At 46.4% G+C, this 25,728-nt stretch overlaps 1 protein-coding gene across 5 annotated transcripts in view; it reads right to left on the reverse strand.

The window, feature by feature from the left end:
- mef2b (myocyte enhancer factor 2b) overlaps positions 1-25,728 on the reverse strand; it is a 161,917-nt gene that overhangs the window by 131,705 nt on the left and 4,484 nt on the right. The window contains exon 2 of one of the 5 annotated variants that reach the window (XM_078198626.1): positions 20,161-20,325. The exons of 1 other annotated variant lie outside the window; for it this stretch is intronic. The gene's annotated coding sequence lies outside the window, so the exon portion shown is untranslated. Of the gene's footprint in view, positions 1-7,010; positions 7,034-9,717; positions 9,774-15,180; positions 15,235-20,160; positions 20,326-25,728 lie in introns of those variants that run through there. 3 more of the 5 variants (XM_078198629.1, XM_078198627.1, XM_078198628.1) reach the window with 3 other exon arrangements.

The following is a 25,728-nucleotide window of genomic DNA, read 5'->3' on the forward strand; positions in this document are numbered from 1 at the left end:
ACCAGCCTCCTATCCATTGACTCTGTCTACGCTTCCCGCTGCCTCAGCAAAGCAGCCAGCATAATTAAGGACCCCACGCACCCCGGACATTCTCTCTTCCACCTTCTTCCTTCGGGAAAAAGATGCAAAAGTCTGAGGTCACGTACCAACCGACTCAAGAAAAGCTTCTTCCCTGCTGTTGTCAGACTTTTGAATGGCCTTACCTTGCATTAAGTTGATCTTTCTCTACACCCTAGCTATGACTGTAACACTGCACTCTGCACTCTCTAGTTTCCTTCTCTATGAACGGTATGCTTTGTCTGTACAGCATGCAAGAAACAATACTTTTCATTGTATGTTCATACATGTGACAATATTAAATCAAATTAAATCAAAAATCAAATCGAAGTCTTTTAGTTTAGCCCCTAGTTGCTCATATCCCCTAAGCAGATCCTCCTCCCTAGTCCTACTAACACTGTTGATACTTCCATGGACAATAACCACTGGATCTTCCCCTCCTACTGCAAGTCCCTCCCCAGCACAAAGCAGATGTCTGAACCCTGGCACTGGGCAGTTGTCTGGACTCTCATTCTTAGCTTTTTTATCCCCCTACCAATACTGTCTCCGCTACAACCATTTTCCTACTTTCTCCTCCTACTTGAATGGTCTCCTGTAATACGTTGTCATTTCCTCTCAGATAATTGAGCACAAAATCTAGGCTGACAATTTAGTGTGGAATGAGCGGAGTGCTGCAATGTTGGAGGTGACGTTTTTTGGATGGGAATTTAAACACTGCGTCACCGTGCACTGTGCTAACCACTGTGTGCATGGTGGCACAGTGGTTAACACTGCTGCCTCACAGCACCAGGGACCCAAGTTCGATTCCCGGTTTGGGTCACTGTCTGTGCGGAGTCTGCACATTCTCTCCGTGTCTGCGTGGGTTTCCTCCGGGTGCTCCGGTTTCCCCCCACAGTTCAAAAGACATGCTGGTTAGATGCATTGGCCGTGCTAAAATGTCTCTCAGTGTACCTGAACAGGCGTTGGAGTGTGGCAACCAGGGGATTTTCACAGTAACTTCATTGCATTGTTAATGTAAGCCTACTTGTGACACTAATAAATAAACTTTAAAAAAGTTAAAAACTTTAAACCAAGTCCCCCTCTACTCTCTGTCAGGTGAAACTTTAAGATCCCAAAGGCGCTCTCACCAGTGTCCTGAATAATATTTATCTATCAAGCCAACCCAACAAAGAAAATCAGATTATCTGGTTATAATAAAATGGCTGTTTGTGGAATCTTGCTGTGCACAAATTGGGTTGCTGTGTTTCCCATATTAACACAGTTACTAGACTTCAAAGTGTTTCCTTGGCTGTAAAGAGCTTAGGGCGTCCTGAGTTAAGGAAAGGAGTTACACAAATTAATTTTTTTTCCTTTGAGTAGAGCAAAGGGGGCTTCAACCTTCGCAAATGGTCCCACCAGTCAAACTCCACTGCTTCCCAGAATCAAGTGCTTTCGGGAAGAAGGGCAGGGATTTGAACAACGATGATAGTTTCCTCCATATAGGCCCGTTGCAGTTATCCACAACAGGCACGTTTAGTCTGCTGCAAATTTTTCGGTGTCCAAAACTCAACAGCAACAAATACTTGACTGCATGTGACCCCCACAGACAGCTAAGTAAAGACCATGACCTTCAACACTGACAGATTCAGTTCCAGTCCTGTAACAGAAGTACACAAAGCACCATGTTTTACGTGTGCCCTTTGCACCTTAGCAATGGTCAAGTGCACATCAATCCCTCCAGAGTGTTTAACTCCATTACGTTTCAGATTGAACTTAACTTCTGAAGGCCCTTACATCGAGGCACCATGAAATGCTGATCAGCTGGATCATTGTGTGATATTCTGTGCATCACACTTTAGGAAGAGGTTTTGAAGATTGAGAGCTGATCTAATTGAAACATTCATGATTACAAAGTGGGTTGACAGGCTAGACACTGAGGGACTGTTTAAACTAAAGTTTATTTATTAGTCACAAGACAGATTTATATTAACACTGCAATGAAGTGACCGTGAAATTCCCCTAGTCGCCACAGTCCAGTGTCTGTTTGGGTCAATGCATCTAACCAGCACGTCTTTCGGACTGTGGGAGGAAACCGGAGCACCCGGAGGAAGCCCATGTAGACACGGTGAGAATGTGCAAACTCCACACAGACAGTGACCCAAGCCGGGAATTGAACCCGGGTCCCTGGCGCTGTGAGGCAGCAGTGCTAAGCACTGTGCTGTCCTATTTATGAGTATCACAAGTTTCCGCTGGCTGGGTGTGGGGTGGGGCACACAGTTTCTGGATAAGGGGCCCAATCATTTAGGACTGAGAGAAGGAGAAATGACTTTGCTCTAAAGGGTTGCTAATCTTTGGAATTCCCTACCCCAAAGGGCTGTGAATGCTCCATTATTGAATATATTCGAGGTTGGTACGGACAGATTTCTGATCTCTCGGGGATTAAGAATGTGGGGAGCAAGGGGGGGGAAAGTGGGACTGAAGCCCAAGATCAGCCGTGATCATTGGGAGTGGGGGAGTGGGCTCGGCTATCTGTATGGCCTCCTCCTGCTCCTTAAGTCAAGGCCTTGGACAGGGTGCAGAGGAGATCGCCCAGATTGGAACCAGGCTCTTTGTTCAGCTTACACCCGATGGTCCCGTTTTTTGCTGGTCTGCCCCCTATAAGAAACCGAACGTTTTTATGTCTGGGATTTTTATTTTGAAATGCCCAGCATTCTAAGAACTATAATTGAACATTATATTCTTTATCTTCATTCAATTAATGAGATTTATTTGTTTTGGGTTTGGGCACCACCAAGTCCAGAGATCATTAATCGACAATGTAACCCATGTTGAGGCTGTCCATTTGGTAAGGTGTTCATTGTGCTGACTCTCTCCCAACCCTTCTATTCATGCAGTGTGGTTCCAGTCCTGACAAGTCCCTGACCCAATGGACGATGTCTCATCCAGTGGAATGGCAAATCCGCTGCAAAATGAATTTGAGGGATCCCTATCTGCACCTTCAAGGTAATACTCTGATGGGATCTCTCAACATGGATGCTGGGAGGTAGCCAGTATTTGTAGGGGGATTTCTGGGGTGGGCGCCAGTATTCGCAAGGGGTCCCCGGACAGTGCCTTAGTATTTACAGGGGGACCCAGGGAGGGCATCAATATTTGCAGGGGGTCCCCAGGGAGGGAGTCAGTATTTTATTTATTAGTGTCACAAGTAGGCTTACGCTAACACTGCAATGAAGTTATAGTGAAAATCCCCGAGTCGCCCCACTCCGGTGCCTGTTCAGGTACACTGAGGTAGAATTTAGCATGGCCAATGCACCTAACCAGCACACCTTTTGGACTGCGGGAGGAAACCGGAGCACTCAGAGGAAACCCACGCAGACACGGGGAGAACATGCAAACTCACACAGACAGTGACCCAAGCCGGGAATCGAACCCGGGTCTCTGGCACTGTGAGGCAGCAGTGCTAACCACTGTGTCGCCCCTATAGGGCGTCCCCGGGCAGTGTGTCAATACTTAAAGGGGGCCCTAGTTGCATGCCATATTTTATGAAATCACTGGGAATGTGTCAGTATTTGCAGGGGATCTCAGGAATCGTGTCAGCTCTTGCAGGGACCACGTAGAAGTGAGTCAATATTTAGTCCTAAAAATAATTTGAACTTTAGTTTAAGTCCTCATTAGCATTTTGATAGTGAATGTGCAATACGTTTTAGCCAACGTCGATTTTTATTTAGTTAACCGTTACAGTCGTGATCAACTCTCAGTATCACCCATTCTGTTCTCATCCTGTACATAGGTGAGACAAGCAATGATAAGATTAACCCCCCTCAGTGACAGCCACCTTGGACAGACACAGCATCAAGAGTGCCAGTCAAGTAACTGCAAAGGAATTAGAGAACGGTAACAGGTTTGCCTTCTATTGATTGCAAAAAGACTGGAGTCTCAAAGTAGAGAAGTGTTGTTGCAGTTGTGTAGGGTGTTGGTGAGACCACATCTGGAGTATTGTGTCCAGTTTTGGTCTCCTTATTTGAGGAAGGATGTTGCGGCATTGGAGGCAGTTCAGAGGAGGTTCACCAGATTGATTCCAGGAATGAAAGGGTTGACGTACGAGGAGAGATTGAACAGTTTGGGTTTATATTCGCTGGAGTTTAGAAGGATGAGAGGGGATCTGATCGAGGTATAGAAAATACTAAAAGTGATTGATAGAGTAAATGTAGACCAAATGTTTCCTCTTATGGGGCAATCTGGAACAAGAGGTCACAGGTATAGGTTGAGAGGCGGTAGATTTAAAACTGAGATGAGGAGGAACTACTTCTCGCAGAGGGTGGTGAATTTGTGGAACTCGCTGCTCCATAGCGCGGTGGAGTCTGAATCATTGGTTTCAAGAAGGAGATAGATATATTTCTAATTTTAAAAATCGGGTTAAAGGGATTTGGGGAACAGGTGGGGAGGTGGATTTGTGACCAGGGAGAGATCAGCCATGATCTGATTGAATGGCTGAATTGCCTACTTCTGTTCCTAATTCCCATGTTCCGATCATCCTGGTACTCATACAGTATAAAGCAATGGAGATTTTTACCAAGCATAAAAGCGGCATGGTAGCACAGTGGTTAGCACTGCTGCTTCACAGCTCCAGGGTCCCGGGTTCAATTCCCGGCCCGGGTCACTGTCTGTGTGGAGTTTGCACATTCTCCTCGTGTCTGCGTGGGTTTCCTCCGGGTGCTCCGGTTTCCTCCCACAGTCCAAAGATGTGCGGGTTAGGTTGATTGGCCAGGTTAAAAAAATTGCCCCTTAGTGTCCTGGGATGTGTAGGTTAGAGGGATTAGTGGGTAAAATATGTGGGGGTAGGGCCTGGGTGGGATTATGGTCGGTGCCGACTCGATGGGCCGAATGGCCTCCTTCTGCACAGTAGGGTTTCTATGATTTCTTCTATGATTTCATAGCTGGTCAATCTCTTGAGTTCTGCTGCCAAGTAAGGTTATGAATGGAGACGGGGGAGCAACTTATTTCAATATTTAAAGCCCCTTTGATGGGCAATTTTCCTGGGCTATTGGCATTTTGCCCTCTCACTAGGTGTAGGAGCCACCACTTGTGGCAGTCTGGAGGTGATGGGAGTGGGGTGGGTCACTTGGTTCTGGTGGCCTTTAATTGGACACTGAGCCTGTAGGAGACCAATCAGGAGGCTGGCTGCCTGTGGGAAACTAGCTGAGCTGTGATGAGTGCAGGCTTGGATCCCCCGTTTTGCCCCAATGTCATGATCTCATTGAATGGCGCAGTAGACTCAATGGGCCAAATGGCCTACTCCTGCTCCTACGCCTTATGATTCAACACCCAAGGCCAGTGGTAAGATCCCACTCAATGAATCTGCAACAGACCCTGAGCCTAGGAACCACCCCCCCACCCACTGGAGGAGAGCTTTGGAAACCATTGACACAAAGTCATCTGTTCTTCCCGAGCACACTACATTCACCACAGGTTGTGTGACTTCACCTCTGTGGGATACATGACAAAGAACAATCAACCCTCCCCGCCCTCCTCTACATTTGGGGATTCCCTGGGCCAACACGAGCGTACAGAGTTCTACTTGTTCCTATGTCGGTGGATTTCGGTTTCATCCATTTATTTTGGTTGTAGGGGGGAGCCGATTTCTGTAGCATTTCTTCCAAAGTTACCCTGAGAGAACCTCTGTAGACAGCCGCCTCCTCGATTTACCTATCACCTTTGACAACCTCAGGGCATTCTGAAGTACTTTACAGCCACTGGAGTAATATCTTCGGAGTATGGTTATTTTTGTAACATAAGATACATGGCAACCAATTGCCCAGAGCAAGTTCCTAAAAACAGCAATATGATAACTGCCAGCCAACCTTGTATTTTCCCTAGGAATGTTGGTTTAGAGACAGTGGCACAGTGGGCGGGCGGCACAGTGATTAGCGATGCGCTATCCTACAGCACCAGGGACCTGGGTTCGATTCTGGCCTTGGGTAACTGTCAGTGTGGAGTTTGCACATTCGTCCCGTACCTGCGGGGGTTTCTTCTGGGTGCTCCGGTTTCCTCCCACACTCCAAAAATGTGCAGGTTGGGTGGACTGGCCATGATAGATGTGCAGGGTTATGGGGATGGGATGGTCTTTCGGAGAGTCAGTGCAGACTCGATGGGCTGAATGGCCGCTTACTGCACTGGAGAGATTCTAAATATTGCTCGTGACACCAGGGGAAAATTTCCCTGCTCTACTTCAAAATGGTGGCTGTGAATCTTTGATGTCTATCTGAGAGGGTAGAAACAGCTTCTATTTGATGTCTCATCCGTACCCTCAGGATAGGAGCGAGCCGCCGGAGCATCCTGAAGGTTCAGTTGTTATGGATACTGCTCAGCACAAAAGTGAGTCACCCAAACCAGCAAAGTCCCAGATTCAATCTTCAACATCTCCCAGAATCAAAGAACGTTAGAGTGTAGCTGGAGGCCTCTCAGCCCATCAGAACAGGGCCGGCTCTTTGGTAGAGTCAAATCGATCCCACTCCCTCCGCTCTTTCCCCATAACCCTGCAAATTATTCCGTTTGAAGAGTTTATCTAATCCCCAATTTGGAAGTGATTGAACCTGCTCCCACCGCCCTTTCTTTGCTGATTTGGCCAGAATAAGCTCAGGGGTAATTGTAGGAGTTAACACGCTTCAGCCCACCCTGGGTGGAAATGCTTTTTAAAAAGTGAGGCAGGGAAGAAAAAGGTTTCTGTCTGCTGATTTCGATAATATTTATCTGACAGGTTCTCAAAGCCACTTTTTCTGTCGAAGAAGCAGGCTGCTACATTGCATTTGGGTGCCGGATTCACTCAGTGACCTTCAGGGATAGGTTTGGGCTCAGTTTTAGCTGCCCCTTGTCCCCTGGCCGTGCAGCCTGCCAACACCACAGTCCAAGCTCAGAAAGTGCAACGCCTGCGTTTCAACCGGGGGGAACAAAAATCTTCCTCCGGGAGGTAAACTCACCCAACAGCCTCATCCCGTTTTTCGGAATCCTAACGCTGTGGAAGGATTTTCAACAACTTTGAAAAAAATTGCCAGCTTACGCAACGATTTCAAAAGCAATAAATTATTCAATTCACTCCAACTTCCACATTTTAAAAATTGATATACCCGTGTCTTCTTCTGGGGTTTGGTGGGGAACATGAGGCGGACAGGGGGGATTGGGGGGTGGGAGTGGCTCGGAAATGCTCTCAGTCAGAAGTACTCAAGACCTCCCGAGGATGCAAAGCATCTCTTCCCGGACGTGATCAGATTTCTCCTCCACAGATGCTCTGGCAGGACTGGAGTTATATTGTGCGCTGTGGTATCTCAAACAAAGGCAGAATCCATAATTGGCCCTGCTACAAGTTTCCATTTCAATACGGATAAACAAAAGACAACAAACCCTTCATTTCTCAGGGATGGGAAGTTGTCAAAGCCTGAGCAATACTTCTGGAACCTTGATAGGACTTTAACTCCTTCAATGTGTCCCATGAGCCACCTTCCTCCTGCTATCACTGCCCTCTACATGAGAAAAGAATTATTATTTTTTCTTTATTCCTTTATGGGATTTGGTGTTGTTGGCAAGGTCAGCTTTTGCTGCCCATCCCTAATTGCCCTCGAGTTGAGTGATCTGCTCGACCATTTCTCAAGTGCAGTGGCCCTGGAGTCACGTGTAGGCCAGACCGGGTAAGGACAGCAGATTTCCTTCCCTAAAAGGGACATTAATGAATGAGATGGGTTTTCACAACAATTGACAATGGTTTTGTGGTCTTCATTACTGAGACTAGTTTTGCGTTCCAGATTTATTAACTGAATTCAGATTCCGCCCGCCCACTGCCGTCGTAGGATTTGACCCCATGTTCCCAAAGCATTAGACCGGGCTTCTGGAATACTAATCCAGTGACATTATCACTATGCCACCGTCTCACGGCAGACTTGCATTCCCAAAGCGCCTTTTGCGACCTCAGGATAGAATCATAGAATACAATCGTAGAATCCCTGCAATACAGGAGGAATGATGTGGAGGTGCCGGCGTTGGACTGGGATAAAAACAGTAAGAAGTCTCACAACACCAGGTTAAAGTCCAACAGGTTTATTTGGTAGCAAAAGCCACGAGCTTTCGGAGCAGCGCTACCAAATAAACCTGTTGGACTTTTAACCTGGTGTTGTGAGACTTCTTACTGTACAAGAGGAAGCCATTCGGCCCATCGTATCTGCACCGACAACAATCTCACCCAGGCCCCATCTCCATAACCTCATGTATTTACCCTAGCTAGTTCCCCTGACACGAAGGGGCAATTTAGCATGGCCAATCCACCGAACCCGCACATCTTTTGAGTGTGGGAGGAAACCCGAAGGAAACCCACACAGACACGGGGAGAACGTGCAAACTCCACACAGTCATCCGAGGCCGGAATTGGACCTGGGTCCCTGGCACTGTGAGGCAGCAGTGCTAACCACTGTGCCACCCATAGCGCTTGATGTCTCAAAGCACTTTAGATCCAATTAAGTATTTTTGAAGGGTAGCTACTGTCGGAATGAAAGAAACCCGCAGCCAATTGGCACACAGCAAGCTCCCTGATTTTGGTTAGGGGATCACGATTGTCCAGAACAGAAGGGAGAGGACTCCAGTGAATAATCACATGGGGTGTCTGAGGTGGTGAAAGGGGCAGTGTAGCTCACACAAATGCAGACTGACGCAAGAGGGTATCTGAACATCAGGATGGACATTGTAAAGTGAAGGCTGAGAAGTGACTATAAGACATTTGCACAATGTGACATTGTCTGTCCATGGCTTATAGCTGAAGCACAGGCCCAGTAGGCAGGCAGCTCAAAAATAACTAAAATGGCATAGCACCCCCCTTCCCAGATTGGCACACCCTGCAGATTGCCTTTGTTACAGACTGTGCGTCAGCACTTCAAGAACAACATCCATCCACTACTCCCCATGGCAGAAAGATCATGATTTGTCGCATGCTCAGATTCCCATTGCAAACTACAGCAGGCCAAGCTTAGAAATCTACTCCTCAAAGGATGTTTGAATTTTTGAAAAATCAACAAGTCATTTTGCACCTTTTTAAAATTATTACTCATTCTCGAGGTGTGGGAATCAATGGCAAAATTGAATTTATTGACCATCCCTCCTCACCAATAAAGGGCTGGCTTCGGAGAATCATGGAATTCCCTACATTGCAGAGGGAGACTATTCAGCCCATCAAGTCTGCATCAGCTCTCCAACAGAATATCCTAGCCAGGCTCTATCCCCATAACCCCACGCATTTATCCTGCTAACCTACATATTTTGGGACACTAAGTGACAATTTACCATGGCCAATCCACCTAAACTGCAAATCTTTGGAGTGGGAGGAAACCCTCGCAGGCATGGGGAGAATGTGCAAACTCCACACCCACAGTCACCCTAGACTAGATTTGAACCCGGGTCCCTGGTGCTGTGAGGCAGCAGTGGTAACCACTGTGTTGCCCTAAGTGGGCCAGTAAAGACTCAGCCTCATGGGCGTGTGCCTGGAGTCACATAGGGGTCCAGGCCAGACAGGCAGTTTCCTTCTTTGACTTCCATGAGTGACCAGTTGGGTTTTTTTGGGTATGTTTGTAAGACACACAGCAGCCTCAAACTCACTTTATTATTCAATGCCAAGGATTTCAGAAACTGAATTCAGAATTCACAAACCTGCCGTGGTGGGATTCGAAATCACGCCCTCAGGATTATTAGTTCAGGAATCTTTTGACTACTCCAGTCAGATAACCACTGCACTGCTGCTGTGCTCTGGGTGGGCGCAGGAACGGAGTGTGTTAATTGAGCCTTCCAACAGATTTTCACCAGCAAAATGGAATTCAGTTTGTTCCAGCACCCCACCCCTCTGCACTACCACCAATCCCCAATCTTCCACTGCCCTCGTCCCCCGCCCCCACCCCAAAACATCAGCTACCCCCTGCCAGAGGAAGTGGGCTATTTATAAAGGGGCTAACAGCTACCAACACTTGGACTGACAGTACTAAGCAATGGGCACCGCTTTCCTTTTCACCCTGGCAAGGATCCAAGGAACAAGCAACGTCATAAAGCAGCTCGAATTTCAGGCATCTAAAGACGAGGTACTCACGGCCTCCTTTCCTGACCCTGCCCCACCCCCACCGCCCACTCTACTGGCACAGAGCTATATTTAACTTGGAACTAAATGCGTTCTGGACAACTCAGTTCTAAAAATAGTCTCAAAGGCATTCTTGCAATTTAGCGTAATGTGCAGTACCTGCTCATCCAGCCAAGCACAGGCTGGGGAATGGGTTAACACTGATTTAAAGAATCCACCCACACTCAAGCCAGACAGACAAAGAGACAGAGACACATGCAGTGAGAGAGAGACACATACAGGCAACAACACACAGCGTGGGAGAGAAATTAGACTTGCTCCTGAAATAGTAGGTTCTGAGGAGCAAGAGAGAGAGAGAGAAAGATAGATAGAGAGAGGCAGAGAGGTTTAGGGAGAGAATCCCAGCGCTTAGGCCCGAGACAGCTGAGGAATCATCATAGAATCTACAGTGCAGGAGGCGGCCATTTGGCCCATCAAGTCTGCACCGACCACAATCCCACCCAGATCCCATCCCCGTAACCTCACATATTTGCAATCCTAATCCCCCTGACACTAAGGGACAATTTAGCATGGCCAATCAATCCAACCCGCACGTCTTTGGGAGGAAACAGGAACATCCAGAAGAAACCCACGCAGACACGGGGAGAGCATTCAAACTCCCCACAGTCACCCGAGGCCGGAATTGAATCCAGGTCCCTGGCGTTCTGAGGCAGCAGTGCTAACCACTGTGCCTCCGTGCTGCCCCAATGGTGGGGCGGGGGTACGGGAGGACAGAAATTGGGGACGTGGACAAGAGACCTGAGTTGAAGGAACGCAGAGTTCTCATGCTGTGGGCCTGAAGGAGAAGAAAGAATTGGGATCACGAGGAGAAGCAAGTGAAGATATTGATGCCAATTGGGCCATCTGCTTCAGCCTTGGGGAGGCCGCTTATGGAATGATTCCTCCGGACTGAGTGAGATTCTCACAGGCAGGGTCTGCTTTGTTGAGCACAGCTGAAAAAAAATTGCCCACCCCCAAGTGAGCAAAAGCAGCACTGGACAATCTGCAGCAATTATCAGTAGAATGGAAACAAAATTTGTGACAAACAGGAAACAGGATAGGTCCAGGCTCTATTTATAGTATTGCAATAGGAAGTTAAAATGGCCTCTAAGGGTCAAAGGCTAAAGAGCTGGTCTGTGAGGGTCAAGCGTGAAGCCCAGCGAACACCTGGCTTATGACACAAAGACAGAAACTCTGTCCCTAATCCCCTTCCCAAACGCATCCCCTCCCCAACTGTACCCTCCCACCTCGTCCTCATAAAGCGCACACACACAATGAATAAAACCAAGTGCCATTTGCCACAAAAATAAAATTTGACTCCCTCACTGGAACTCACACCAGCGGTAACAGTAAGACTGGACATAGACAACAGGAAACCTTTTGTCTATTTAGTTACCCTGCCCCTCCCTTCCTTGGCTGTTGGACCATTCACCTTGACCAAGAGAGCAAGAACTTGCATTTCTATAGCAACCTTAGGACATCCCAAAGGCCTCAACAGCCATTTAAGTAATTTGAAATGGAGGAAATGCGGCAGTCAATCTGTACAGTGCCAGAGCGACCAGGTCATCTGCTTTCACAGTGAGCTTCGACTGTGGGATAAATTTTGGCTCCGGCGGTAACTCCCCTGCTCTTCTTCGAATGGTACCTATAATGACTTCAATCAGGCCATTGAGGTTGGCGTATTGGAATATGAACTCCCCGATTAAGGTGTTACATTCGCGGCCGGGTGTCCCTGGAAAGGAAACATGCGGTGTCCGAGGGCACAGTTGATGCCTTCTGTGCCCGCTGGGCACCGCAGGGGCTGGGAAGTATTACTGACCCCTTAAATCACATTTTAATTTGACGTTTTAAGCTTCCTTTCCACTTTGTTTTTTGTTTCGGGCAGTTCCCCTCCTTTTCGGGAGCCGCCCTTTCCAGTTGTCCCTAAGTTAATTTGATTTTGTTTATTTGGTTGGACAACAAAAGACATCCCTGATTAAGGGGTCAATTGATGGACCAATCAGGGGGTCTTTTCCTTGTATTTAACCAGGAGTGTCAGTTCCTCTGGCACTTCTGAAGGTAGCCTGCTGACTGATAGCACTCTATGTACTGCTTTTAGAGTTGTAAATAAAGGGATTTTGGTGAAGGAGCTTCTGCCTCAGATGACTTATTACAGTACTGTTGGGTCTTTTACATGTGAAGATAGTCAGGGCCTCAGTTAGAATCTTAGCTAAAAGCTAGCACCTCTGACAGGGCAGCACTCCTACACTGAGATTTCCATCTGGAACATGGGCTCAGGTTTCTGAAGTGGAACCTTCGGGCTGAAGAAGCAACAGTGCTACCCACAGACCCACAGGACAACTAGGGGAGGTGGAGGAGTCCCAAACCACGGGTTATAATTTGAGGATAAGGGGTAAACCTTTTGAGACAGAGGTGAGGAGGAATTTCTTCACCCAGAGGTTGGTGAATGTGTGGAATTCACTACCACAGAAAGTAGTTGAGGCCAAAACGTCGTGTGATTTCAAGGAGGAATTAGATTTGGCTCTTGGGGGCTAAAGGGGTCAAGGGATATGGAGGGAGAAGGGGGGGATCTGGATATTGAATATGATCAGCCATGATCAAAATGAATGGCGGAGCAGGCTCGAATGGCCTCCTCCTACTTCTATTTTCTATGTTTCTATATGCTGTAAGAAGTCTCACAACACCAGGTTAAAGTCCAACAGGTTTATTTGGAATTATGAGCTTTCGGACCGCTGCTCCTGCATCAGGTGAGTGCATTAATGATGTTGGATTTCTGCACGAGGTTGCAATGGGTCCTTACCCGCACAGTCGATCATGTTGTACACAAAGGTCCTTCATGTACAACATGATCGACTGTGTGGGTAAGGACCCATTGCAACCTCGTGCAGAAATCCAACACCATTAATGCACTCACCTGATGAAGGAGCAGCACTCCGAAAGCTCGTGATTCCAAATAAACCCGTTGGACTTTAACCTGGTGTTGTGAGGCTTCTTACTGTGCCCACCCCAGTCTAACGCCAGCATTTCCACATCATTTCTAAATGCTGACCTAGCCAGCGACGCCCACATCCCGTAAAATTAATTTGGAAAAAATGCTGTTGAAAGGGAAACCAGATTTTCCCCTAAATGGAGAGATCACACACGGAAACGCAAAGCCATTCTGCAGAGGGAAGTTTCAACCCTTGTATCGCCTTATCCGAAGTCCAAAACATACATTATATTCAGCAACAAGATGAGTCAAATTCCCTTCCCCAAGTATCTCAATGTGTTTCAACCAATATATACGACTCTGTTCAGCGTTATTTGCAAAACAACTTTCCAGAATTCTGGAAACATCGCCATGTCAACAGAAATAACCATTGTAAAGGATGACAAATGAACTCTGACTCACTTTCATTGTTACATTATCTCATCAAACTAGCTCATTGACTCTTAACTGTCCTCTGTAAGGGTCAAGCAAGCCACCCAGTTATATCCAGGCTGACAAAGGATGGGAAATAATTGCCAGTAATGTACAATTCCTGAGAAAACATTTTTTTTAAATCCCATCTGCAGTGCCAGAGCCCCACAAAGTGACTATTGCTTGCTGCACATGTTAAATGGTCACACAAAACCACATTCCTACACCTGCAAACACAAATCTTTATTTCTTTACGACGACAGGTAACCTTTACAAGAGTCGCCGTTAATAAGCTCAAAAACTCGTATTTATAGACCATCTTATTTATCACATCTGTCAGAGACATCGCAAAGACAATCAATAACTCTGATGTGTAATAACGGTCTTCTTGGAGGATGCCATTTTGTGCACAGGAGGATCCCACAAGCAACGATGGGAATGGAAGACCAATTCAGATACAGCACAGAAGGAGGCTATTCAGCCCACCATACCTGTACTGTCTCTTTGAAAGAGTAATCCCACTGCATCCGCTCTTTCCCAAGGGCCAAACGTTTCCTTGTGTCACCTGCGGTTCTCACACCAATCACCTTAAATCTGGATTCTCTGGCAACCAACCCTTCGTCTACTGAAACCAGTTTCTCCAGATTTACCCTTCATGATGATGAGGGAGGAATGTTGGCCAAGGCAGGAGCAAACTGGTCAGAAGTGTTCATATATGAGGAATTATCAGGAACCCCTTTTACACCATGAGAATCCCGTACCCTCTCAGGGGTGACAGATCACCCTACATGTCCACGGCGTCTCAGTGAGTCGCATTCTTGCCTCTGATTCAGAAGGCTGTCCATTCAAATGCCACTTCAGAGACTTGAGGATGAAAATCTAGACTGACACTCCAGTCCAGTACTGATGGAGTACAGAGCTGTCACAGGAGCTGCCTTTCAGATCAGATACTAATCTGAGATCCTGTCTGATCTGGTAAAAGATCTCAAGGCACTAAATTCTTTTCCTCAGAGAGGAAACAGAGGTGGAACATGCTCAAGGGGCAGAATGGGCTTACTGCTGCTCCTAATTCGTATGTTTGTGTGTATGTATTTAGAGCAAGGGAGTTATCCTTGGTGCCCTGGCCAATATTTATCCCTCAAACAACATCACAAAGTCATTAATGTGGAGGCAATGGTGCAATGGAATTGTCACTGGACTTGTAATCCAGAGACCAGGGTAATGTTCGGGGGTCCTGGGTTCAAATCCCACCACAGCAAAAATTTGACTTCAATAAAAACCCAGAATTAAAGTCTACCAATAACGATTGTTGTAAAAACCCATCTGGTTCACTAATGTCCTTTAGGGAAGGAAATCTGCCGTCCTTACCTGGTCTGGCCTACACATGACCCCAGATCCACAGCAATGTGGTTGACTCTTAAATGCCCTCTGAAATAGCCAAGCAAGCTACTCAGTTCAAGGGCAATTAGGGATGGGCAATAAATGCTGGCCCAATCAGTAACACCCACATCCAATGAGCGAATTCAAAAAATTGTATATTGTTGTTTGCAGAACCTTTTGCTGTGCACATTTCCTGCATTACCAGTGGCTACACTTCAAAACATACTTTCCTGGCTGTAGTGTACTTTGGTGCATACATCCGGAGGTCATAAAAGGTGCTTTGTAAATGTAAGTGTTGCTGTAACTTCAGGAAACAGGAAAATGTCCCCTGCTCTCCTTGGGATAGTGCCACAGGATCTTTAATATCCACCTGAGCCAAGAGAGAAAGACTTGCGTTGATATAGCACCTTTCACAATCTCAGAACATCCCAAAGTGTTTTACAGCCAATGAAGTAATTCTGAAGTTCAGTCACTGTTGCAAGGCAAGAAACAGAGCAATCAATTTGTGCACAGCAAGATCCCTCAAACAGCAATGAAATAAATGATCCAACCATCTGTTTTGGGTGTAGGACACTGGGGAAAACTCCCCTCTTCTTCTTCGAACTATTGGCCTTGGGAGATCTCATGACCAGGCGAGAAGTTAGACAAGGACCTTGGTCTAAACTCTCATCTGAAAACTATTGTGGTGAGATTTGAACCCCTGACCCCAGGGTATTAGTCTGGGCCTCTGGACTACCGCTACACCACCATCTTCCCTTTCACCCATTCCATTTCTCATTGCCTTGGGAAGATATTGGTGGGCTTTTTTGCTGGCAATGGTTTGATAACCCAAGGGGAAAGCTAGGTCATGTCAGAGGGCAGTATGGGTCAGTTACATTGATATTGAACTGCACTCATATACAGGCCTGGGATTAGTTCCCTAAACAATATAAATGGACCAGTCGGCTTTTTAGTCAATGGCTGTTTTTACTGAAACCAGCTTGTTGGTACCCAAAGTCTGTCTAAATTTAATCCTGGTGGGATTTGAACTCATGCCCTAGTACATATGGTGAATTACTAATCCCATAACACAACCACAATACTGCTGTAATCCTAATTTGACAATCTTACTCATTGGAAAGGAAAATAACTATTGCATTGGTCCAGTAGGAGGCATGATTCTGGTGTTGGGTGAGGCACTTTGCGTGGATTTTCCCCTGTGGGCACCAGAATCCCACCGTCAGGGGCAAATGAGGGTCTGAAGTCCATACTGTGCAAGGAAAGGTCACTTGGGAATGATTCTCCATCCCCCCCAACCCATAACTCCCCGCATCCTCCACTCCTGCAAGCCAGCCATGCACAATAGGACTCCACCCCAAATCACAGGAGCTAGAAATTCAGCCCTTTCGAGGCAAGTTAGAGGGAGCTCCACTTTCCATTGACATGTGTTGGGCCTGACCCAGGAATGCTGCATGTTGACATTGAGTGGAGTGGTCACGTTACCTGTCTCACAATCCAGACGCCTCAGTGATATTCCAGGAGGATGTGATTTCAAATCCCATTCCAGGACAATTTTGAAATGAGATTAATTCAGATCATAAAAATTTGGGGGAATTAAAGGGTGGCAGTAAAAGTTGCCAGCATAAAAATCCAACTGATTTACTGATGTTAGAGTTAAAGTTTATTTATTAGTCACAAGTAAGGCTTACAGTAACACTACAATGAAGTGACAGTGAAATTACCCTAGTTGCCACACTCCGGCGCCTGTTCAGGTCAATGTACCTAACCAGCACGTCTTTCAGACTGTGGGAGGAAACCGGAGCACCCGGAGGAAACCCACGCAGACACGGGGAGAACATGCAGACTCCACAAAGACAGTGGCCCAACTGAGAATCGAACCCAGGTCCCTGGCGCTGTGAGGCAGCAGTGCTAACCACTGTACCATGATTTCCTCTAGACTAGAGAAGGATGTCCTCGCCTTATGGGTGACTCCAACCACACCAATGTAAGTTGATTCTTAACTGTCCTCCGAGGTAATTTAGAAAGTCTCACAGCACAAGTACAACCACAAAAAAAAACCCTGGCAGATCTCTGCCCTCCGGCTCAATGAGTAATTGAAGACCTTGCTACATCATTGAGTCAAAGAAACCAAGAGGGATCCCAGAGTTGACCATGGCCTGGCGGTCACTGGGATATGGGCGTCGCTGGCTGACCAGCATTTATTGCCCCTCCTTAGTTGCCCTTCGAGGGCAGTTGAGAGTCAACCACATTGCTGTGGCTGTGGAGTAGGCCAGACCAGGTAAGGATGGCAGATTTCCTTCCCTAAAGGGCATTAGTGAACCAGATGGGTTTTTCTGACAATGGTTTCATGGTCATCAGTAGATTCTTAATTCCAGATATTTTTTATTGAATTTAAATTCCACTAGCTGCCGTGGTGGGATTCGAACTCGGGTCCCCAGAACATGAGTTGAGTTTCTGGATTAATAGTCTAGCGATAATACTACTAGGCCATCACCTCCCCACAACTGACTTCATTGAGAGAGGGAGAAGAAACCACCCAGGTGTGGTGTTCCTGATACTATCGAGTGCCCTGAGTCTGCACGTGTGTCTATATTTCTGGTAAGGGCTGGATCAAGCTCGGTTGCGATGCCCAACATAGTTGAAGGGCCTGCCCATGTTTACTGTCCAGGTTTAAGGTAATTGGCAAAGGAACCATCATCAGGAGAAATTGTTTCACGTAGCGAACCGGAATGCAGTGACTGGAAACCACTGGATCAATAGCAAAGGAAATTGAATCAATATTTGAAAAGGAAGAAAAATTGCTGAATTATGGGGAGAGAGCAGAAGACAGTGGTACTAACGGGATAACTCTTTTGAAGAGTCAGCAGAGACGATGAACGGTGCACACGAGGAACAGTCACTTTGGTGAAGGAATATAGGAATTCTCTCGTGACAAAAGTTAGTATCATCAGTGGGAGGGAGGGGGGGGCATGGAGAAAGGGAGCTAAAGGGGGCAACAGAAGACAGAAGCCATGACAAGTGTGCCACCCCCGTCCCCAAACTCAGCTGCAAACCTTGTCTTTAAAAATAGCAATTACAATTCTTGGAATTGCCAGAATATATTTGCGCTCTAATCATGTCTGTCTATCTGTCTGCTATCACAGAGGCTCTGCAGTAAGCTGCTATAGCGTGTATATTTATACGCACACACACAGCACACTTAATTGTATTTAAAAATACAAACCTTGTAATTTTCACGTTCTGATGTCAGACTAAAGCACCAGCACAACCTATAATTTGCGGCCTCCAATGTCAGTCAGACAGAGTTTTATTTAGAAAGCGCAGTTGCTTTCTGGTCCCGCACCCCCCCTGCATCTCCCCCACCCCCCCACACACAGACTTCGAACTCAGCTGGGTTAGAGGATCCCATTGCTACTCCTCCGCACCCTTCCATCCCAGTGTTAATGTCAGCACCACAAGGCGAAAGTACAGAGTGCGTTTCAGAAACAGGCCATTCGGCTCAACTGGCCCAGGCTGGTATCAATGGTCCTCATGAGTTTCCCCATCCTCTGTATCTTACCCTACCAGTGCACCCTATACAGCTTCCCCCCTCATCTTTATCCAGCTTCTCCTTCAATGCATTAATACTATCTAGAACAAATAACAAAGAAAATTACAGCACAGGAACAGGCCCTTCGGCCCTCCAAGCCTGCACCGACCATGCTGCCCATCTGAACTAAAACCCCTTACCCTTCCGGGGACCATATCCCTCTATTCCTATCCTATTCATGTATTTATCAAGACGCCCCTTAGAAGTCACTATCGTATCTGCTTCCACTAGCTGCCGGGGGAGGGAGTTCCAGGCACTCACCACCCGGTGTGTAAAAAACTTGCCTCGTACATCTCCTTTAAACCTTGCCCCTTCCACCTTAAACCTATGCCCCCTAGTAATTGACTCTTCCGTCCCGGGAAAAGACTTCCGACTATCCACTCTGTCCATGCCCCTCATAATCTTGTAGACGTATTTGCTTCAACCACTTCCTGCGGGAACAAATTCCAGATTCTAACCACTCTCTGGATGAAGACGTTTCTCCCAAATACCTCATTGGATTTATTAATGATGATCTTATATTTACGGATGCTAGTTTTAATCTCCCCAACAAGTGGAAATATCTTCCCAGATACTCTGGCCTCCCCTCAGCAATTTTCTCGTTCGGGGGGAGGCGGTGTGTCGGTTGCTGGTGGTCAGGTCCTCTGGTCCCGCAGCTGTCAATGGGATTTCCCATTGAAACCACCCCATCCCACCAGGAAACCTGCAGCAGGACCAGAGAGTCCCACCGGCCGGAGAATTCCAGCTGAAATCTTGAAGTCCTCGAATAGACCACCTACCAGCTTTTAGTGCAGTGGGTATGTTACTGGGCTGGTAATCCCGAGACTGCTTTAACTATCCTGAGAATATGACTCCAAATCAAAACAGGACATTTGAGATATTTTGAATTCAGTAAAAAAGATGAAAAGCTAGTAAACGTAACTACAAAGCTACGAAATCCATAAGAACGCAACCAGCTCACAAACATATACAGAAGGAAACAGGATGTCCCTATCCAGTCTGGGCCTATATGTTTTGTTTCATTAGTCTGGGCCTGAATGTAATCCCAATCCCATACCCTATGCAATTGACGTCTAACTGTTCTCAGGTGTAGCTTAGCAAGGACGCAGTCAAGACAACGAGGGAAGGACAATAAATACCTATAAAGCCTATATCCTGAGAATCTTGTTTTAAAAGGTTGTTCAAAGGGCCATTAGATTAACAACCCTAAAACTCTCGGGGCAATTTTAGCCATTCAATGTGCAACAGGTCAGGTCCAACATGTCTCAGGTAGACATATATACCCTGTGTATAGCACATTGACCCATGGTTTTATACTTAATGTAGCCAAGCCTCCCTTTCATCCTGTGAAGCTTGGTGAATTCTCTTCACCCCCCACTCCAAGCTATTGAAATATGTTTAGGATATTTCACTGTTGGAGGTTATTTTTAAATTCATTGAAATATTTTCTAATTCTGCGTGTTGGGCAGTTCAGAGCTGGGGGGAAATGACAGCTCCTTTTTAAAGATGTGATAGCTGACAACTAAAAGCACTTTCAATCTGACTCATTATTCGCATTCTTGACAAAGCACAAAGAAATTATCCTGTTGATTCCAGATTCGATCAAATCCAACTCACCACACGATGGACTCTAAAGTCACAATGAAATGGCGAAGGGCTTCTAAAGATGGAGGAATCAAAGTGCCTTCTTGGCCAATCTTGACCAACCAGCAGCAAGCTCAGGGTTGGCTCCAGCAGTTGGTATGGTGCGGTCACTCAGATCTGTTCCTTCACCTCCGCAGCCTGTATTTGGTTTGAGCACAGAGTGACAGCAAAAACATAACTGCTCACTACAATGATCTTTTGTCAAATGGGTTTATGCAGTTGCAGCCCAGGTCCCACTGGGTGCAACCCATCTGTACAAAGCTTTCCGAAAACCACAACGTGACTACAGATGCTATCAGGTGTTGGAGGTTACAAGTGTACCAGAGACACACTTGACATGGGAGTGTTTGGTGGGGACAGTGTAGAGGGAGCTTTACTCTGTATCTAACCCCATGCTGTACCTGTCCTGAGAGTGTTTGATGGGGGACAGTGTAGAGGGAGCTTTACTCTGTATCTAACCCCGTGCTGTACCTGTTCTGGGTGTGTTTGATGGGGACAGTGTCGAGGGAGCTTTACTCTGTATCTAACCCCGTGCTGTACCTGTTCTGGGTGTGTTTGATGGGGGGCAGTGTAGAGGGAGCTTTACTCTGTATCTAACCCCATGCTGTACCTGTCCTAGGAGTGTTTGATGCTGAACCCCAAGTGAGAACATTTTAAAAAGAAATTTAAATACGTTCCACACTTTGGCACCACTTAGTTTAAAATCTTTTCAGTTTGGCTCCCACCATTTATCATTCGCTCTCGATTAGACCGGCACCAGTTACAGATTGAAATTTCATTCTGCTTTGACAAAACATACGGTCTGTTTCGCTTGAACACAGAATAAATTCTCAGTAAAGACCAGCCTTCTTGATCTACCGGGATCTCCAAGTGGAGAAGATACCATACAGACAGAAATGGAAATGAAACAGAAATTACAGCACAAACAGGTCACTGGAACCAGGTCTGTGCTTCACAAAACCTTCCTCACCATCTAAAAGCGATCGAGAGACCACTTTTCATCAAAAGCTCATCTTGTCAAGTTTAGAGTTGATAGTAAAGATTTATTTTCAAAGGGAGAACACGGAAGGAGGCCATTTGGCCCATCTTGCCAGTGCGGGCTCTTTGAAAGGGCTTTCCAATTAGTTCTGTGCCCTGCTCTTCCCCCATAGCCCTGCAGTTTTTCCCCTTCAAGTATTTATCCAATTTCAGATCATAACATTGGAGCATAAAAAAAAGCTCTATGCTCATACCCGTTCTGGCTCCTAAGTGTTTGACGGTTTCCACAGAATCCCTACAGCGCAGAAGGAGCCCCCCCCCCCCCCCCCCCCAATCTCCGTAACCCCACATGTAGCATGGGCAATCCACACGATAAGGAACATGGGCCCTTGGCTGACATTTCACCTCTTTCCTGCTCTGGGAGAAATCTAAATGTTGAGGCAATCATCATCTAATTGGATGATAGAAGAAACTTAAAGGAATAGAACAAAGAACAAAGAAAATTACAGCACATAAACAGGCCCTTCAGCCCTCCAAGCCTGCACCGACCATGCTGCCCGTCTGAACTAAAATCCCTACCCTTCTGTGGACTGTATCCCTCTATTCCCATCCTATTCATGTGTTTGTCAAGATGCCCTTTAAAAGTCACTATCGTATCTGCTTCCACTACCTCCCCCGGCGGCGAGTTCCAGGCGCCCATCACCCTCTGTGTAAAAACCTGCCTCATACATCTCCTTTAAACCTTGCCCCTCGCACCTTAAACCTATGCCCCTAATAATTGACTCTTCCACCTTGGGAAAAAGCTTCTGACTATCCGCTCTGTCCATGCCCCTTATAATCTTGTAGACTTCTATCAGGTCACCCCTCAATCTCCATCATTCTAGTGAGAACAAATCAAGTTTCTCCAACCTCTCCTCATAGCTAATGCCCTCCATACCAGGCAACATCATGGTAAATGAATGTCATCCTCCTGTTCTCTAATAGCAAAAATAATGAAAGCCTACCTGGTTGGGCTAGCACAGTGGCACAGTACCCTGGTACGACATCAGCCTTGACTGCCTATGTGGAGTTTGCATGTTCTCCCCGTGTGACATGGTGGCACAGTGGTTAGTACTGCTGCCTCACAGCGCCAGGGGCCCGGATTCAATTCCCGGCTTGGGTCGCTGTCTGTGCGGAGTCTGCACGTTCTCCCCGTGTTTGCACGCGTTTCCTCCAGGTGCTCCGGTTTCCTCCCACAGTCGAAAAAACGTGCTGGTTAGGTGCACTGCTAAATTCTCCCTCAGTGTACCCGAACAGGTGCTGGAGTGTGGCGACTAGGGGATTTTCACAGTAACTTCATTGCAGTGTTAATGTAAGTTTACTTGTGACACTAATAAATAAACTTAAACTTTTAAAATGTGCAGGGTTACGGGGATATGATGGTAGGGTGGGCCTTCGGGGAGTCGGTGCAGATTCGATGGATCGAATGGCCTCCTTCGACACTGTACGGATCCTATGTATGGATTCGAGTCGCAATCAGAGTGAATGCAAACTTGCATTTGTATGACACCTTTTACAACCTCAGGACATCCCAAGGAAGCACACAGCCAATGAAGTACTTTCTCAAACAAAGTAATGTAGGAAATAAAGAAGCCAATCTGTACAGAGCAAGGTCCCACAAACAGCAGCGTGGTAAATGGCCAGATATATATTTTTTTAAAGGCAGGATTGGCAGAGGGATAAATTTTGGCCGGGGCACTCAAGATCTCTCCTGCTTTTCCCAGAGACAGAGCCATGGAATCTTTTACACCCGGAGGAAAGGTCAGCCGGGGCACCAGATTGAATGACCCGACTGACTGCTTCAGCATACTCCAGGCCTGGTACATGTGGTTTCGTACCACAGCAGAAGCCGAGTGCGCCTATTCTGGGTTTGAAAGTGGTCTTGAAGGATTCCTATTGATTTTCTGATCTATGCTCAGGACAATATCTTCCCAGGCTTCATCAGCAATTCAACAATGTTCCGCTTCCTTCACTGACTGAGATGCTTAAACTTGACAACATCCAAATCAAAAGATGTCAAAGGTGCCACTGATCAAAGGCATTCAATCACAAACAGCCCCAAACTTAGTTTGTTGCCAGTCTCGAGCCACTTTGGGAGATTCCTCTTCACCTTTCAACATCGAGCATGAGGGGATCAAAGGGAAATCCGGCATTTAAGAAAACAACCTCCTCATTGCACTTAAAGGATACCCCAAGGAACTTCACAGCCAGTGTTTAAATAAAAAGTATTTGCACTTATATAATGCCTTTCACAACCTGGAGACCTTTACATCCAACGAGGTGCTTTAAAAAATTAATCTTTGCTGTCATGTCAGAAATGCAGCAGCCAGTTTATGGTGTGGGAGAGAGATAATGAGATAAATGTCCAGATAACCTGTTTTAATGATGGTGGTGGAAGGGTAGATATTGGCCAGAACACTTGGGGAAACTCCCATGCTTCTATCCAAAGAACGCCTTAGGATTGTATTATGTCAAACCAAGAGGTCAGAGAAAGCATTGGGTTTAATATGATCTTTCTCTACAGCTTAGCTATGACCGTAACACTACATTCTCCACTCTCTCCTTCTCAACGTACGGTATGCTTTGTCTGCATAGCGCGCAAGAAACAATACTTTTCACTGTGTACTAATACATGCGACAATAATACATCAAATCAAATAATCTGAAAAAGACCGCACCTCTGACACTGCCTGGGTATTGCACTGGGAGTGACAGCCTAGATTTTGCGCTTGGGATTGTTTTCTGCTATTTTTCAGGCAAACGATCTGCAATCTTGCAGTCCGGTCTTTGAGGATTAGGTCCCGTGTTCTCATCTGTTTGAATGGGAACCGTTAATAGGACACTTTTTTTTCTAAAAAGACCTGTTTTTAAAAAAAATTTGTGCTAACAAATTTAGAAGTAATTGCATTGTGTTTCTTTCTCTGTTTTTACTTCTATATTCTCCTGCCCTGATCAGAAACGCCCACGGGTAACGCACGCTTGCCTGATCTTGTTCACCGAATCAGATCATCAACGCTCAGAATCTTACAGCAAAGGCGGCTATTCAGCCCATTGTGTCCACTCCACTCCCTTGATAAAGCTATCCAATTAGTCCCATTCACCTGCTCTTTCCCCATAGCCATGTATTTATTATTCCTTTTCAACTGTAAATCCAATTCCCTTTTGAAAGTTACTGCCGAAGCTCCTTTCACAATCTTTTCAGATCATAACGGCTTGCTGCATTCAACAAAAAAAAAATTCTCAGCTCTCCTCTTCTTCTTTTACCAATTATTTTAACTCTTGTGTCCTCCAGTTATCGACTTGCCCGCCAATCAAAACCTTTCCTTGTTATTCGCTCTCTCAAAATCCCTCCTGATTTTGAGCACTTTTATCAAATGTCCTGTCGGCTCAGAGGAGAACAATCCGGTCTTCCTCAGTCTCTCCACACAACCTAAGCAAATCTTCCCTCCAACTTCGTCAAGGCCTTGCCACACTTTCCATGATGCTCAGAATCAGGGGCAATATGCCAGCTCAGGCCGAACCGGTCATTACCAAAGCTTTGGAATACCATCCTTCCTTTTGTACTCTTTGTCACAACTAATAAAACCCAGGATACCTTTGGATTGGCATCACCACGCACTGCCGGTCTCCGCTGTGGCGAAGTAGGTGGGTTGGTGGCAGCCATGTTACACCTTCAATACCCCCTCATCACAACAATGTGGCTGTGTTTGGATAATGATGCACAGTGAACAGCGTTTGCCCGCCCATGCCATGCCACCCCCACATAGTGTGCAACGAATACCAGCTCTTGACTGTGGCACCCATTTGTCATCCTATCCGTGAAATCTGCTTGTGAAAGCATTGCACTGGTACAGGCGAATCTTGGGGGGGGAAGAGTTCAAGAGCTGGTGGCACGGTGGCACAGTGGTTAGCACAGTTGCCTCAGAGTGCCAGGGGACTGGGTTCGATTCCAGCCTCAAGTCACTGTCTGTGTAGAGCTTGCACGTTCTTCCCGTGTCTACCTGGGTTTCCTCCGGGTGCTCCGGTTTCCTCCCACACTCCAAAAATGTGCAGGTTAGGTGGATTGGCCATGGTAAATTGTCCCTTAGTGTCCCAAGATGTGTAGGTTAAGGGGATTGGCCATGGTAAATGCATGGGGCTACGGGGAAAGGGCGGGAGAGGGCCTGGGTGAGACACTCTGTCAAAGGCTTGGTGCAGACTCGATGGGCTGAATAGCCTCCTTGTGCACTGTAGTGATCCTATGATTATAACGGGCTGCCAGTTGACTTATGCTGTGAACAGGAAAGGGCAGCTGATTGTTTAACAGGCAGAGTCTTCCACAGGAAGATAATTGACATTTAACCATTCTCTCTCTTCCAGATGCTGAATGATCAGCTGTAAATTTCTATTTTTTTATGGTTCTATTCCAGCATTTCATGGCTGCATTTCCCCTTTTATTTCACCTATTTTTTTTAGGATTTGTCAACAACTTTTGCCTTTGTAATTACAGGAAAAAGAAAGGCTAACATTTATATGGAGCCTTTC

Source organism: Mustelus asterias, chromosome 26 (genome assembly GCF_964213995.1).
Source record: "Mustelus asterias chromosome 26, sMusAst1.hap1.1, whole genome shotgun sequence".
Lineage (NCBI taxonomy): Eukaryota > Metazoa > Chordata > Chondrichthyes > Carcharhiniformes > Triakidae > Mustelus > Mustelus asterias.